The following is a 16,643-nucleotide window of genomic DNA, read 5'->3' as shown; positions in this document are numbered from 1 at the left end:
GCTGCCAGGCGCTAATGAGCAGGCACGGAGGGGAAGGAGCCCGCGCATCCCCTCTGCTCGCCAGCCATCATGAGCTGCTAATAAGGAGAAAGCCGAAAGGGCCCGGGCCTCCGTCCCCTGGTGCATCTGTACTAAGCAAAACAAACTAATGAAGGATTCCACTTGCGGTTAGCTTGCTAATAGAAATGACAGGCTTCAAATAACCTGAAAGCATCCAGCACGATGCTTGTCTATCTGATCAGGGCTCTTCGGCTGGCACCTGACACTTTCAATACTATAATGACATTCACATGCATTCTTTTTGAATGCTGTCATACAGCAAGATCTTTCTTCTCTTCATTTGCTTAGAGGGTGCCTGGCAAAGCTATTAAGTCTGTGATGGGAGTGACAGCTAACTGCAGGCCTGTCAGCCCCACTTCCGATGTCAGCACATCCTTGTACCCATTAGGAGCATATCGCTACAACTTCACAAATAACCTGCTGTAATGTGCTCAGCAATTGTGTATTTTGCATCCAAACACAGCCCATAACACACTTGCTGAGAGGTCCCTCCTGAGACACTTGGTGTGTTTGTTTAGTCGATCCTTTAAAGCCTTTTCTCGGGGAGGAGCACAGGGAAGGTTTAAATGCCTTTGGAAGCTGTCAGAGTTGTGGACGTAGTTGGGATCGAGATGGGTTATCTGTTGTATGTGGCCCTATGTTGTGTGGGAGAGTGAGTTCTGAACTCGTTTAACATGGTAGGAAGGTTCTGTGCTTTTTCCTACCTGCAAATGCTATTAATGGGAGAACAACCAACCAACATGAGAATTTCAGTGAAATATTTGCCACAGCAGAATGGTAAATTGGCAGTGTTGCATAGAGGATAGTAGCACAGCTGTAGCTGCAATGTGCAGCAGCACTTATAGCACTTTCGTTCATGTATGGCTGCTCTGAGGTACCTGGGTTCCTCTGTTAGGACTTTCATTTTGCTTTCCCATCCCTTTGGTTTTCCACAGATGGAAAATATGGGTGGGAGCATATGGATATGGCAGTTAACATGTAGTGGTAGACCTGGGTCAGGTGGATGGTTGGACATGATAACCTGAAGGGCTCTTTTCAATCTAAATGATGATATGATTAAAAGATTCAGTGATATTAGGAGACTTAACTAATAGCTTTTTTAGTCTTGATCTGCAAAGAAGTGCAGCAGTTCCTCATTTCTGCATCACCAGCGAATACAGTAGCAATGCAGTTTCATGGGGTGAGGTTTCATCAGAATTTCGTGATTTTCGTGGCTGAATGACTCACTGATAAACAATGCTTCTATTTTATCCTGTCCCAGAGCTGAACCTGAGCTGAATCACGGAAGGTGCCACTGAGGTGGTAGTTAAGAAGTGATGAGCAGTTTAGCAGTAATGCAATTATAATTGCCATGCTCTAACTCTTCAGGTAGTCTTCCTTCCCTCTTCCGAGTAGAATCAGCCATCATCATTCTCGTTACAGAGGTTACACTGCTTAAAAGATAAGCAAAGCAATCTGGTCTTTGTTTTCTGCCAAGAATCTTTCAGTGCCCTGAAATCTGCAGTCCTGAGACCTGCAGAGCTGCTGTTCGGAAATACGGTCTGCGTTGATTTCGTCACGGCCGACTGAGCCCAAACTAGGAATTAGATATCATTTGTAACTGCCGTTTGTCCTTATGAGTTGGGAATTGATAGCAGTAAGGAAAGCAGAAGAGATCTTAATACGTACACTTAAATCTCTGCTACGCTTGACAAAGGTTGAGTCATAACTCCGCCTCTGAAGCCATAAAAATACAAAGCCTAACAAGAAACCCAAATTTAAGAACGCCTATTTTCTTCTTCTCGTGAGATCCCACTGTTGGGATACACAATTAAATAACGTGCTGGCACTGCAAGTATTTACGACTGCAGTGCGTATTGCTAAGAGATTCAGAAGGATTGGGAAGGAGGGTGGACATCTTGTGAACAATGCAGCAATGGTCTTTAAAGCTCCATCAATGCAACTGAGAGACCGGGCTGCCTTCTTGGCATCTGCTGCTGAGTGTACCGTACATTAGGCATACAAGAAATGGGGCCGGGGGGAATTTCAAATTCAACAGCCAGCAGCCCGGGTATCAATTAAAGTTGGGTTATTTTCATATGTCACCATTACGACCCTTTAAACAGTGCAGCTATAGTGGAATCACGATGTCTCTCTGACCCTATACTATGCAAATGCACCGAGGCCAGAAGGACTAGAAAACCTCCTGAATTTTAATGTGAGAAGTGTGTGATGCCCCTACCTCATTGACATTCTGTGTGGATTTTTTTCACTAATCCTCACACTCAGTAGGCCTAACTTTCTTGATCTCAGTTCTTCAGCGGGGTGTGCAGGTCAAGAAGGCAGCTGAGATGGGCCAGGATGGAGCCAGGTGGCACAGCGTGGAGCAGCAAACTTGGTACAATGAGAATCATGATGGGGTTGTCTGGGGAGAACCCAGTCAGTGCCAGAACTGGCGTGGTGGGTGAACCATGGGCTTGGGTCAGAAGTTCTCCACGTTTTGAGGGATGATTTTTGAATTTATCTGGAGTCAGGGAAAAATGGAGAGCTTTCAAGGTGTTGTAGAATCGTTAAGGCTGGGAAAGTTGCATAAGATCATCCAGTCCAACTGCCCACCTACCACCAATACTAACAGCTGACCTACCTCCACTACGGTAGGTTGTTGGGAGGGGAAGTGCTTGATTCCCCTAGACGAACCTGTCTCCATCAATGATGTGGAGAAGCATCCTTGACATAAACAATAGAAAAATAGACATAAGAAGGACACCATGCTATTTTTCATCTTTTCTTTAGGTGTCTTTTTTTAAATTGGTTTGTTTTCCCAGCTGTATTGTGTTGCGCTTGAAGTATATAGATGCAATAAGCTCCTGGTTGCGGGAGGATGGAGACCAAGTGATGAAGGCCAGTGGTCCCCAAATGCTGGCTGGCCAGTGTGCATCCCACAGCGCACAGGACATGACAGGATCCATCCTCCCTGTCTGTCTGCTCAAGTGGCTTCTTGTTCGTAGGCTTATATTGAGGGAGATAGTGCTGAATACGTTGACTCTGATAGGAATGTAGTTTGCAGTGGTGTGTGATGTACACAGTGATGGTTTTGTTCTGCGCGGTAGACACAATAAAGGTTTTATTCAGCAGAGTGGTGAAGGGGCAGAGTTCTGGGTTGGTGTGCAACAGCATAAGGAAAGTGGGGTACAACTGCCGAGGTGGTTTTCATTCCCTTGGCAGTTTGGTTTTGGGAGGTTTTTAGCTGCCTCTGGCTCACTTTGCATTTCTCGCTCTTTTATTCCCACCAGCTTTATAAAATCCTAAATGTTTATGAATCAGGGCCACATAGTATTTAAATTTTCAAACAGAGAACCATTCTTCTGTATAACAGCCTTCTGACTTTCTAAGGTTGTCAGACGTGTTACTCGTTTTTAAAAGGGAGTATTGTATATAGAACCTCAATTATTTCCTCATAAAGTGATTTTAAAATGACTCCCCAGTGAGTTTTAGGAAAGTGTGTCTAGACTTTTTTCTTTTTCTGTTTTATCCCAGTCTCCCCTTCCCGCCTGCCCCTATCATTTTGTAGGTTATGGATAGTTGAGGATTTGTTGTACTGCAATTTAATGCTGAGTGTGTGCCGTGACCTTTGAGGGGGAAGTCTGTTGGCAGTATCATTACAAATAAAGTACTAACAGATTTCAGAGGTTTATAGATTCCAAGCTGGTTGCTGAAGCCTGCAGACATTTATAAAGTTACCGCCGCAGACTTTCAAACTGGGAACTGAGGCGGTAGTGCAGCCCCTGCTCCGCGCCAGCTGCTTCTCAGAGCCCCTCCGGCCCCACTGCCTCCCCCCTGCTGCCTCTCGGTGGGCTCTGCTCTGTGCCTGCCCCACACTGCACGGAGCTGGAAGGCCCACGCACACAGCCCTGCTTCTCCTGCTGCAGCCGGGGGGGTTCAGAGCGGGAGCAAGGATTTGCATGGCGGGACGCTGAGACGGCGAGAGCCGTGCTTGGCTTTACTGCAGGAAGTGGATTAGGCAAATCCCTGAAACAGCGCAGAAATCCATTTTTCCAGGTGCTGGGGCTGGAGGAAACATATAATTAACGGTATCCTGATTTTTACTTAGTTAAGTCTTAGAGCGAGGTATCCTGGAGTTTATATTTTTAGCAGCCACTTTAAGAGATGGTGGGGGAGGATAAGCGTACATGGGGGGAGAGATTAATTTAAAATTGATAACTGCATGGCAGCACCACATTTTTAACAAGCTCAAGGCCTGCCTCGTGCAGCCTGCTGCACTCAGGGGAGCGGAGTTCAATTCTCCGTGCTGCCAGTTGAAATCAGAAATCACAACTGCAGTGATTAGCGGTGAATTTCCTGATCTCGCTGCCGCCGGCAAAGGAAGGAGGGGACAGGAGGGGACGGTATGCCGCCCCTTCCCCTGTGTGGTTAACCCCTAGCAGGGAGGAGAAGGTAAGGACAGGGGGATCTTGGGGAGTTGGTGCCGTTTAAACTTGTACGTGATGTTTAAGAAAAATCAATGGCCATTAACGGCTGGGCCTGGCTGGAGAGGTGCCCAGCAGCGTCTTAATTAATCTCTTAGCTAATAGAGGAGCATCGCTTCCAAACGCCTGTGCTACCCTTCTCATTCCAGCAATGTAGGTCATGTCCACAGAGGCCGTGCAGCCAGCAGGATACAGCCTGCTCTCGGTGTCAGTCTGGGGTAATCCCAAATGCTGGTTTTCACTGGTGTAAACCTGGATTAGAGTTAACTCTGTTCACATCAAGTAACGTCCTGCATGGGTTTCATCATGCTCGTTCATCAGTGATGCAATGGAGATTAAAATAACAAGATGCTGCTCTGTATTGCTGTGCTCTGAAATGTGTTGTTGTTTGTCTGTTTGTTTAACATCTTCCACCTGGTTAGCAGAGAGCTGCAGCACTCTGTGTGTTGGGGATCGATATACCTACAAAGCTGTCAGACCGGTCCCTTGGTCCTGCTCTGAGCACTGCTGCTGGAGGTTGCTCGTTCAGGTCACTGAAAATGTATGATGAGGAAATTCAGATTAACACATGCAAACCGTAGCAAGCTGAAGTTCAGAAAGCTATTGCAGTGTGTAACAGTCTCAGGCAAATGGGGCTCGTGTGTTATAGAATCATGGAATAGAATTGCTCAGGTTGGAAAAGACCTTACAGAGCATAAAGTCCAGCTGCAACCTGACCGTACTACACTAACTCTAACAACCCTCTGCTAAATCATGGCCCTGAGCACCACATCCAAGCGGCTTTTAAACACATGCAGGGACGGTGACTCAACCAGCTCCCTGGGGAGCCCATTCCAGTGCTTAACAACCCCTTCTGTAAAGAAGTTTTTTTCCTGATATCCAACTTAAACTTACCCTGGTGCAACTTGGGGCCATTTCCCCTCATCCTTTTGGTCTGTAAAATGTCAACATTTCGGTAGCTAGAGCAGGAAAAGGTGTTGCTTCATAAATAAATAGATAATTGGTCAAGAAATGACCTTTGCATCTAGACCTTTGCCTAATGGGGCAGGCTGCAAGTCATTTTGTTTGCTTGCTTGTTGTACCTTCCTGACCTTTCCTTTTGTTGAAAAAATAGTGTTTTTTTTTTCATCTGAGCATTGCAGAGCTGCCAAAGCATGTATTATGTAGAGGCACTGTGCTGAATTTATGTGCATACATGGGTGCTCATCATATCCATAGGATGCTCAGCCGTGTGCCAAAGGCTGTACACCTCTGACAACGCTGCTGAAGTTTCTTTTGGGGAAAATTGAAATGAAATTTCACAGGAAGCTCTGGTAAAGGGCTTATGGTCTGCTGCGTGTATGTATGCCTGTCTTACTGCTTTCTGTAAGCTAATACAGCTACTGTACAAGCAAGGTAGAGGTGCTGATATCTCAGAGAATTCCATGGATAGACACCAACCTTCATTGCCGTTCATTTCCAACCAGTAGAGTGGCAGAGGAATTAAAGGTGGGTCTGGGCAAGCTGGCAGATGCCAGGGTGAGCTCTTATGTTTCTTCATAGGATGTGGTGATCACCTCGAAAATGAGCTTGCTACCCATCAGCACTTTTTCACCACAGCTTTTCCATTTTTTTCCCTTGGTTTTTGCTGGCTACTGAACAAATCCTGATGTGCTTGTTGAATTTCAAACAGCGCTCTTAGGAACTGGATGTTTGCTAAACATATCAAGCCAAAAACCAAACAAAACCCACCCCAAATAGCCACAAATCCCTGGTTTCTTTGGCCTCAAGCACAACCAACAGCAGTCTGTTTCATACCTGGTCAAGCAATGGGTTCCCTTCACACCCCTCAGAGTGCAGTCTCCTATCCTTGGTGTGCTTCAAGGCCAAGATGTTGTCCTGTGGAAGGCACAAAGCAACTTCTTTGAAGAAACAAACAACCCGAGTTTACCCTGATGTAATTGGAGTGCAGAATTTAGCCCATGGACTGCAGTTCTGGCTCCCCTGGCACTTGTAAGCTTTTTATGACTAATTAAAGTTGGTAAGTAGTCCCCCTCAGGGCGTTTTGGCTCATAAATGAAGGCCAACAAAATATCTAATTTTGCTAAATAGAATAATTTTTTATATGCCAATAGAGGGCTTTTGGTGAGATTTTTTTCCTTTCTCCCCACCATTAGTTAGGAGTGAAAGCTCCAATGTTTCCTATCAGCCTCAAGAAGCAAAAGCAGCTCTTGTTCCCTGTGCTGTCCTTGTGCAGGTCCCACGCTCATTGCTGGTGCTGAGAGCCGCGGGGTCTCTGCAGGAGGAGGGAGGCACTGTTCAGCACAGACAGGGGTATCACTGTGTGCTTATGTTGCATTTGCATTACAAACCTCTAGCTCTTATTTCGTCGTACTTCTGCTGTCTCTGCTCGGAATGTTATTTTCTTCCCCAGCAGCCAAACGCTGGTGTCCTTCCCTTCTTAAAACCAAACCTGTTCAGCACGATGCATGAAGCAGCAGCACTTTGAGTCTCACAAACCCCTCATTGTCAGGGATTACCATTAGGGTCATCGTCCCGCACAACTGGAATTTGTCGGAGTAGTTTTGACCAGCCAGCAATGTCAAGTATTTTGGGGGTGAATTGCATCTCTGTAAAGACCAAAAGCCATTTAAAAAGCAGACTGGAGCCTTTTGATTTACATTTCTGATATTAAACAGAGCGCCGCTCTCTGCTTTTCTTTTTTGCTACAGGGCATTGCTTCACTGCTAAGAAATAGGGCCGTGGCAGGAATCCAACTTCTTAATGAACCAGCCTATCTGGAGGAAAACAGCTTTTCACACCATAATAAACAATGAACACCTTTTAGATAACAAATTCAATGGCAAAAATATTGCATTGTACATGTCAGAGCCCCGTAATGTAATGGAGGCACTTGCTGCATTAGTGGTTTACATTAATTTTTAAAATTAATTTTGTTTGGCCTGCGGGGGAAATATTTCCTTTTTTTTTTGTTTCTGATATCCTGCAGCTCATTAACACTTTTTTACTGCTGCTTTACAATACTATCTGTAATCGTCCAATTTGTAGCTAGAGGCTCGGTTTTTAACTAGAGAGAGAGGGGAAAAAAGGAGCTTTTACTGAAATCATAAATGAAGCCTCGACCACACTGAAAAATCAGCATCTCCAGCAGCAGCCGGAGTGCCGCGGCCTTCTGCAAGTGGATGAATTAAACCCCACATGGGTTTTTAGCTTGGGATTTCTGGTTAGGGCGGTAGGGAAGTTTGCATCCCATTTCTGCTTTGCAAACACAAACCTGGGAGGCTCAGCGTGGAATGGATCTGGCTTCCCCTTTCCTTTCCATGCCATGAGTCCGTACTTACGGACACTCCAGGACTACAGCTGTATCTCTCCTGTGTTGTCATCTTCCTGGGAAACAGCTGATACAGCTTTCAATTTAAGAAGTGATTGTGCTTATTCAGAGTCACTGAAGAGCACAAATGCATTTCTCACCTTGGAGCGCTGGAACGCTGCCCTGCTCGGGGATAAAATAGACAGTGAAAATCAAAAGTTGAACAAGTTGAACATCAGCCCAACGCCCCGCACAGCTCACAGCTGTTAATTTAGCAGCACACTGAGTCCCTCTCCCCAACGAGGTGCCCCTGGGACAGCTGCAGTGCTGCATTCACACACTGCCCTGCCTGCAGCGGGGTGAAGCACAGCAGCTCTGCAAATAATGCAGGGAGCTGATAGAGCAGGATGCTGCCGTTGCATCCTGTCCTCAGGTCTTCACACAAGTGCTGTACGACACAGAGGTGCTGCGCGTTGAATTACATGGGGTTGGGTGGCACCTGTGTTGCTTGACCTCCCCTGTGCTTTCACTGGCATAGTGAAGCTGCACTGTATGCCTAATGCAGAGCGGTGGTGCATTGCCACGAATATAAAGGTGTTATTTCCTCGCAATCTATGCAGGTGGTATTCCTGCTGCTAGGACTGGGTCTTCGTGGTGCATAGTGAGAGTGTAGCAAGAATAGGATCTCACTGCACTGTGATGGGGCACTGTTTGCAGGTAGGAAATGACAGGCAATTACAGCAGTGAGTTCATCACTTGGCTGAGGTCAATGGGATGATGCCACAGAATGACACACGTGCACACAGGGGTGTCCTGGGTCACCTTGCTTTGTGGGGTGGGAGCACTGACCGCACTGTGGGTCTGTGGTGGTCTTCCAGAAAGGCTTTCCTGTGGTTTTTTCATGGAGTTTTTAGCCATTTTTTAAGCTTTCATTTTCCACAGACCATCTTTTATCTATTATCCAGTAGTGCCTTTCTGACAGATATTTGCATCAAATGGGAACATACAGGAAGGAACTCTCTCTGGTGGGGAAACCAGCCTGAGCTGAAAGGTTATTCTCTGGCGCTGCTTCTTAGGGCTTTGTTCTTGGTTCCTGCACATTTCCCCCCATCTAAATGCAGGCATTTCTAGTGCTTTTTAGGAATAAAAAAACCACCAACCCCTCAAAAAAACAACAAAAAAACCCTTCGATTCCGAGATCTGAGCTTATTGAGGCTTCCTCGTACGTATCAGTCGGAAACCTCTGTTCACTGAGAATGGGGAATCTGCTTTGAAACATCCATTGAAGACTCTGTCTGCCTCCAGAATCCTTTCTGAACCTTCCCTACCGAGACACCGCCAGCCTGCTTGTTTTTTGCATGGAGAGGGAAGAGAGATGAAGGAAGGAACTTGGGCTGCCAGGAGCCTTTCTGCAGTTGCTTCTATATCCACCACAAGCCCCAACCAATGGGAGCAATGACCTTTAAAGATGTGGGGAGAATATGAGCCCAGCGTCTAAAAGTTAGCAAAGCAGAAAAACCGCGTGTGACAGGAAATAGGAAGACGTGGTTCAATATTGCCTTGGTTTCATAATTCTTCACTTGCCAGGTTATTAAATGACAGTGTATAAAGGTGAATAAACCTCCATTTCGCATGGAGAATTTCATTGATTTAAGGAGCAGCCTCTATGACCATGTCCTGCTGTGGTGGCTTCATCCTCTGATTCCAGTGGGAGACACCCATTTTGCAATGCCTGACCACAGGGGGAGTTTTCTCCTTATCACTTGAAAGTGCTTATACCTAAGCTAAAATGTCTGTATATGTCTGTTCCTGCAGTGAAATCAAAGCAAACATCTACGCTCCAACTCATGACGCAGAGCTTGGAAATGTGGTGGCTTTTTGCTTATTTATGGGAGCTTTAATTCTTTGAGGGGAAACCAAGGGTTGCACATAGGGATGGGACTTGGAGGATGCTGGCTGCAGCAGCCCTGTGCCCTCCCAGGTAAGGTGCTGAGTGGCTCTCTGGCCACGATGGCTTCTCACCTCCCTGCTGTGTGGGTACAGAACCGTAACTTCATGGCCATGTCAGTATTCTAAATGTGTTTTCTAATAGCATTTTAGCAATTATTAACTAGGAAAGTGGTTAACAATTAGGAGCTCAGTAATACGTGGAAGTCTATTGTCCTGATTGAATGGCATTACTGGTGGTAATAGAAGCGTTGGAGATGTATTAAATTCTTAGTTAATTAAGAGTTTGTGTAATTATAGAGCGTTTTTGCCAGTGTTTTATCTAGAGGGGACTAGAGAACTGGAATAAGGTCCAGCACATTGAGTGGAATTTTTGGTGAGGTTTTTCTAAGCGATGTGAACCCACAACTGCAAAAGAAATAGCGGTGGGATGCGGTGATGAATGGAACGTGAAGCCTACAGCCATCGCCTGGAGGCTCATAGATGTCAACCTCGAGTGGGTTTGGTTTTCAGTGGTGTGATCTGAAAACATAAGAAGTCACTTTCAAAAGAAAGTGCTGTCATCGTGCTTTGTGCCGTAGCTGTTTCCATTTACATGTGTGCGCTACATATTACAGAGTAAAAGTGGTATCTTATGGGGCATGGATGCTTTACAAAATACATATCATTATCAGCAGTAATGATGCAGAAGTGGATATCCCATGACATGTTGTGGAGGTTGTTTGGTCCTGTTAAGCTTGAAGTCTCGGCCATTGTTCAGCGCTGAGAAACCTAGAAATGCCGGGTATGAGGAGTCTGTGCCCTTGCATGTAGAAACTGTAGTGCAGAATCCAATGACATAAATAACATCCTCTCTCTTTTCATGAAGGATGTGGTTTAAACCACTTTTTTGGACTAGTAAGTGATGTCAGGAGTGAAACTGAAATACGAAGGGAAGTGAAATCCAGCCAGATACCAAGAAGGCAATTTTATGGTAGTGAAAGCGGGGATCATAACACTCTTAGGATTTGTTGCTCAGAGCTCCGGTTGCAGAGGTGATGTTCGCTCATGGACATGGAGATGATGTTACTCATGCATTTTTAATATTTTATTAAAGGTCTCTTTATTATGGGAAAAATCATGTGTACCCTCTGCGCTCAGTGAGGGAGCCCAGAGGATCAATTGCAAAACATGTGAAGCATGGAAAATTCACAGGGCGGCAGTGATGGAAACAAAGCTTCAGGCTGAGGGGAACAGGTACATCTGAAATAGGTTTTCTTCAGCTGTCGTGCACTATGGCCAGCGTGGGCACATCTCTGATTCATCCTTAAATTAAATGGCAGCAATGGCCAGCCTAAAACATAGGAACTTAGAAGATACATTGTTATGGGTTTAAAATGTATGGAAGTGATACATTTCGCAGCTCCCTTCTTACCCACCAACCATCTTAAGACTTGAACCCTGTAATTAACAGCAGGAGCTGAAAGAGCAGGGCAGCTGTTGTAACCAGCCATCCTCACTCCCTTATCCTAGAAGAACAGGTGGGTGCTGAGGGAGCCCAGGAGGTCTGATAAGGGCTGATAAGCTGCTTTGTTAAGTACCAGCACCGCCTGAGCTATGCCATTGCTTTGTTAGGGCTCCACTGACATGTTAACTAAAGCAACCTGCACTCCAGCTGCATTTATGGTGCTGAGATCTTCGTGCTTTACTCCCTCCCCCTTTTAGTCCAGGATAACCTCTTTGGGTAGTAATACCCCTGGGCACATCAGGAATCCCTTCCCAGTTAATGCTGACAGCACTTACTGGTCCTTTTGGGAACCTGGAAGATGTGCGCAATGGCATTAGGCAGCTCTCAGCATCTCTGTTCCCATGATGGATCTGTCACATTAGCCTGAGTGTTAGCAGTGCATAAGGTTTAACTTATGTCCCTTGATGAGAGAATTAAAGAGCATGTCTGGGCTCTACATTAAGGGCTCCTGTGTGTTGATAGGACTTGAGTTATTTAAGTTAACTTTGCAATGAAGACAACCCCCAAGGGACTGTCAGCTCAAGAACACCCACTAACCACAGCTTGTCATGTTGCTGCAGAGAGAGAGAAATGAGCTTTTAAGTAATTAGTGCCCAAAGCATTCAGTGCTTTGTAGGTCAAAACCAAAACCTTAATTCCACCAGAAAACTAATCAGAAACCAACACTGATTTCAGAGCGATGCTGTAATAAGCTTTCCTTGTGACACACCACTTAATAAGCAGGCTGCAGCCTTTCCTTCCAGCTCAGATTTCCAGCTGACCTAAAGATGTAAACCCACAGACAGCATGCCATTGCAGCCTTGAGCTCCAAGTGAGAAAGTTATGGGTAACCACTGTGTGTCCAGGCCCCAGAATGAAACATTACACCTTTATCTTGGAATGCAAGCAGCAAAACTCATTCTGGCTTCCAATGTGTGCAACTCGAGCATCTGCCCATCAGGTGGGAGAGCAGAGGTACACAGGAAGAAGGTGTTGCTCAAGGAATTTCCATCATTCCACATCTGTATGGCAGGATGGTGTCTGGAGAAGGGTGCTCAGATAGCATCGGGCAAATGATAGACAGTAACTTGTGACTGAGCAAACACATACATTTGTAGGGGTGCAGATCTCAGAATGCTTTAAAGCTGATATCTCTCCTCAAGCTTGGGAAGCCAATTGCAGCTATTGTGGAGGAGTGCTCTGAAGCACTGCTGGCTGAGCTGCTGTGGTCATGGGGTGAGATGGAGATGCAATGAGCAACTGATGCAGAGTCCTCTTGGCATCAGAGTGCTGCTCCCTCCATATAAAGATGTCCTTCACTTGCTGCAGGATGAGCTCAGAATTATTTCTTGGGTAAAGGACTTTTCCCTTTCTTCCCTTTGTTTCTGTAGACATTCTAACCTAATAAATGAAGCCCAAGAACGGGCCCTGGCAGCTCAGTTGTGTCATTACTGGTCTTGGTCTGGTTGGGTGTTTGAAGAGAAACTTCTCGCATATCTGCTCATAAGATACAGCCTTCAACTTCTAATTGACTTGTTCTGTTAGAACTCAACAGAAATTGTGGCAGTGGGTTTGTGGCTCGTGCGATGGAGGCTGTGTTTATGGAGTGAGTGTCCTGGCATTCATTACAGGGCTCTCCTGCCTGCTTCCCTCCCCCAGTCCCAGCGCTGACCCTTAATCCCAACAAAATGAAGATCTGGTTGTCATATGGGTTGCAAAGCTCTCCTCTTGCATCACAAACAGTTTAGATCAAAACCACCTCATTTAAAGACAGATGTTTTCTGGTAGTGATTAATGTCTCCCCCCCACCCCCCCTTCCTTTTTTAGAAGAACCTTTTATTTCATAATCATCTGCTCTGGCATTAGTTTAACAGGCTGAACTCAGGCACTACATAAGACTGCATGAACTGGCTCGTTTGAAACATGAAGGTGATCTGAATTTTCATGCCCAGCTCTAAATGAAGCCATTGAAATTTCCATGCTTGCCGTCCCCAGCTTTGGCTTCATGTAGAAGCCTCGTGCTCCTGGACACGCTCTCAGGTACCTTTCTTGGTGTGAGCTGTGGGGGTGCTGAGTGCTCGTGGCCTCTCATGTGAGCCGTGTCTTCTGAATTCCAGTCTCCCTCCGGGTGCTCTGTCTGAAAACCTCACTGCCGCCCCTTTCCTTTGACGGCTCTTTCAAAGGGGGATTTTTCTCCTGGTTTATCTGGCCAAAATGTTCTTCTTTTCTCCTTTTGGGCCGCACGCAGATCAGCTTTCTCCTCCTGTTGGAATTGGCTGCATTTTACCCAGGCTACAAATGGAGAGGATTTGAGCCTATAAATCCTTACTCTGTGTGAGTCCTTATTCTCGCTAATAGCCCCGCTGAAGTCATCAAGACTGTTTACATGAATGGGATCAGGAGTAATTCTAGTTGGGTCTAATTAGTTGCACCAACGTACGCGAAAGCAGAATCAGTCCGTTGTTTTGCAAAGCACGTTAGGGTGAAATATGCTGAAACAGGATATAAAACCACATTGTTGGATGTGGCTGCGTGGTTAAAGGACATTGTTTGTTGTCTGGCATTTTTCACAAAGAACGATCATTAGTACAAGTTGGAAAAATAGAGGGTTTGGGGCTGCGTTTTCCCTGCAATTTCATATTACTTGATATTGGTTAGAAATAAATTGTTACAGACTCCCTTTGAATTCCTTTAGGGTAAATATTTATCACATGTAACGTTTCCTCAATATTCAGAATTTTCAATACAATTAGCTTCTCTGTAGGTTATTTACTCCGAGTTGAAATGCAAGGAAAAGCCTCCAAGTGTATTTTGAGCTGAGCCATCCATCAGAAGTCCAACACTACTTTGTTCCAAGTCAACCAAGAGCTGTGGGAGGTTTTCTAACTGGGGATCTACGCTGGTGAGATGCATTAAAGCTAATGGTGTACACAAAGCATCTTGTTTTCCTTCCTTTCCATGGGGTTACGTTGTCCAAACTGAGGTGACAACAGGACAGAAGCACGGCTCTGCCAGCTCCCAGCAGGATGACTTCTGCTGGAAGTGGAGGCTGCCAGGGATAATGGATCTACTTGCTTGCTTCTAGGATGGGCAAGCCAAGGCATTAAAATGCTCCAAACAAGTCAGGATATTTTAAAGCCTTCTAAAAGCATTTTTGTCTTCTCCACTTTTATTTTATTATTATTATTTTTAAAGATGTTTCATTATATCCAGCTTCAAAGGGTGCATTTGATCTGCTGGTATGCTTCTGACTGCATCCACCAGGAGTTCACTTAAGCCAAGCAGTGAAACAATAATGTATGTTGTACAGCTGAAATGAGAATTAACCTAATGTACAGTATTTGCTGCACTGCACAGCTGAAACGAACTCCTGGTGGACAGTGAAAAACATGCTGGCAGATCAAATACACCTTTTGAAGTTTATTATACTAAAATGAAATAAAGCTGCCAAGGGGAGCGTTACAAAAAAAAGAAAGGCTTAGGAGAGCTACAGCTGTTGTGTACTGTTCTCTTTTTGTTATTATTGGAGTTTGCAGAGGCCCTGTTGCAAAGCCAGCTGCAGTCACTGTGATGCCTTCCTTGGGCCCAGTGTCAGCCCACTGGGACCAGTTGGCCCCCAGCACCCCCAGTGCCAAACCCACTGCTGTGGCTTTCTGCTTGGAGGGCTGGGGCTGGCTGTGGTGAGTGCTTGCTGGTGAGATTGGTGTCATTTCCTCCATCCAGCCTTATGCCAGTTGGGGCGATAGAATCACTCTAAATTAGCATCTTCTTCTCTTTACCCCCCTTCATTAAGAGGAATAATAAAGCAAGCCCTGTGTGTTTATATGCATCCCACGTGAGTCTGGTGGATCTGATGGCGCATCTATTAGTTTACTTTGACAGCATGAGGTTGTTTTGACACACGGCCCAGCAGGAGGGCATTATGCATCCCATAAGAGCAGCTCCGGACAGCAGTTCCCAGCAGCCCCAATGCACACGAGCAGCCTGCAGACAGCTGTGGGTCATTCCAGCCAGTGCTAGCAGGCTGAGGGCATTGTGCTGGGATCTTCCAGGAGCCAGAGGCCATTGCACCCAGTTCAGACTGCACTGCCACTGAGATTCCTGACGTAGCATTTGAGCGTTTGGAAGTCTTACTCTTTACAGCATGTGGCTGGGCCTGATAGGGACTAGTTCAACACTTGTTTTAGTGCTGCAGAGCTGCGGCGTGATCCTATAAACCCTTCTGTGGAGGGTGGGGGTAATCTCTACTTATGGGATTAGTCTCTTTGAAAGCAGTCCTGTGTCAATAAAACATACTCACTAGAGTAAAGCTTGAACAGCCTTTAGATTCCATATGAAGGAGAGGTGTGCTCCTCTGGCAGGCAGCACCCTCTGTGTTTGGCCCGGTATGTTTTTTCTATGTCAGCCTCCGATGTTAAAGGATTGCAATCCAGGAGTTATGTGGACTCTAAATCGTATTTGTTTGACAGATCAGGCATTGTCAGCGCGTCCCCTCCCCTGCTCGGGAGCAGTGGGCATCCCCACAGAAAGTGAGAACTGAATGAACTGATTGCTTAACCTCTCCTGACTCTACCCCGGTGGTAGATCATTAATGGTGTAGAAAATGAGGGCCAGGCTGGCAGCGCGGGGCGGGTGTGTGTGCATCTCACAGAGATTTATGCGGAGGTCTGAGACGAGGAGACAGCGAGGTGGTACATCATCATGCAGGAGACATCAGAGACGTTCTTCTTCGCTTCGGTGCATTATCATAAAAAGTGATTTAGACTGGAGCTGATTGATGCAAATGGTCCTCTGTTCTTTCCTATCATTAGCGGCCTCTTTCAGTGGCCAGAGGCAGTGATTAAAGCTGTCATTTGGAGCTGCTCATTAAAGACAAGCACCCGAGGAGCAGGAGGAAAAAAAGGTTGAAGAAGCATGATTCCCCCCCCCCCCCCCCCCCCATTTCCTTAAAAAACACATTATATTTTCTCCAGTTGTGGCTTTGCAGGGGGGGAAGCCTGTATTTATGATCAAGAATGCAGGTGGTTCATCTCAACACAATCAGAACCGTGTTGTTATCTCTTAATATTTCGAGGAGAGCACGGTGATCAGGAGATCGTTCTAAAGGTATCGCTGGGTGGATTTCTTATGATGTAACCTGATGGAATAGCAGACAGGTTTGCACAAGCTGGGGATTTCCATGCACCCAACTACTGTGCAGTTCAGCAGCGGCTGTTCTTTGGGGCCTGGCTGAGGATGACACACAGGGTAAGGATGTGGTCTTGTAGAACAGATGGGAAATAAGAGCAGACGGATGCGTGCCTTGTGGTGGTGTGTTTGGTTTGTATCACTGTGGACCATGCAACGTGGATTGTCTGTGTTGTCCATAATGCCC

The 16,643-nt window shown here is 45.9% G+C and overlaps 1 protein-coding gene across 7 annotated transcripts in view; it reads left to right on the top strand.

The window, feature by feature from the left end:
- AUTS2 (activator of transcription and developmental regulator AUTS2) overlaps positions 1-16,643 on the top strand; it is a 532,812-nt gene that overhangs the window by 425,387 nt on the left and 90,782 nt on the right. The window lies entirely within an intron of this gene.

This window comes from Excalfactoria chinensis, chromosome 19 (genome assembly GCF_039878825.1).
Source record: "Excalfactoria chinensis isolate bCotChi1 chromosome 19, bCotChi1.hap2, whole genome shotgun sequence".
Lineage (NCBI taxonomy): Eukaryota > Metazoa > Chordata > Aves > Galliformes > Phasianidae > Excalfactoria > Excalfactoria chinensis.
The sequence above is the reverse complement of the archived record's forward strand: the minus strand, read 5'-3'. Positions and strand labels throughout refer to the sequence as shown.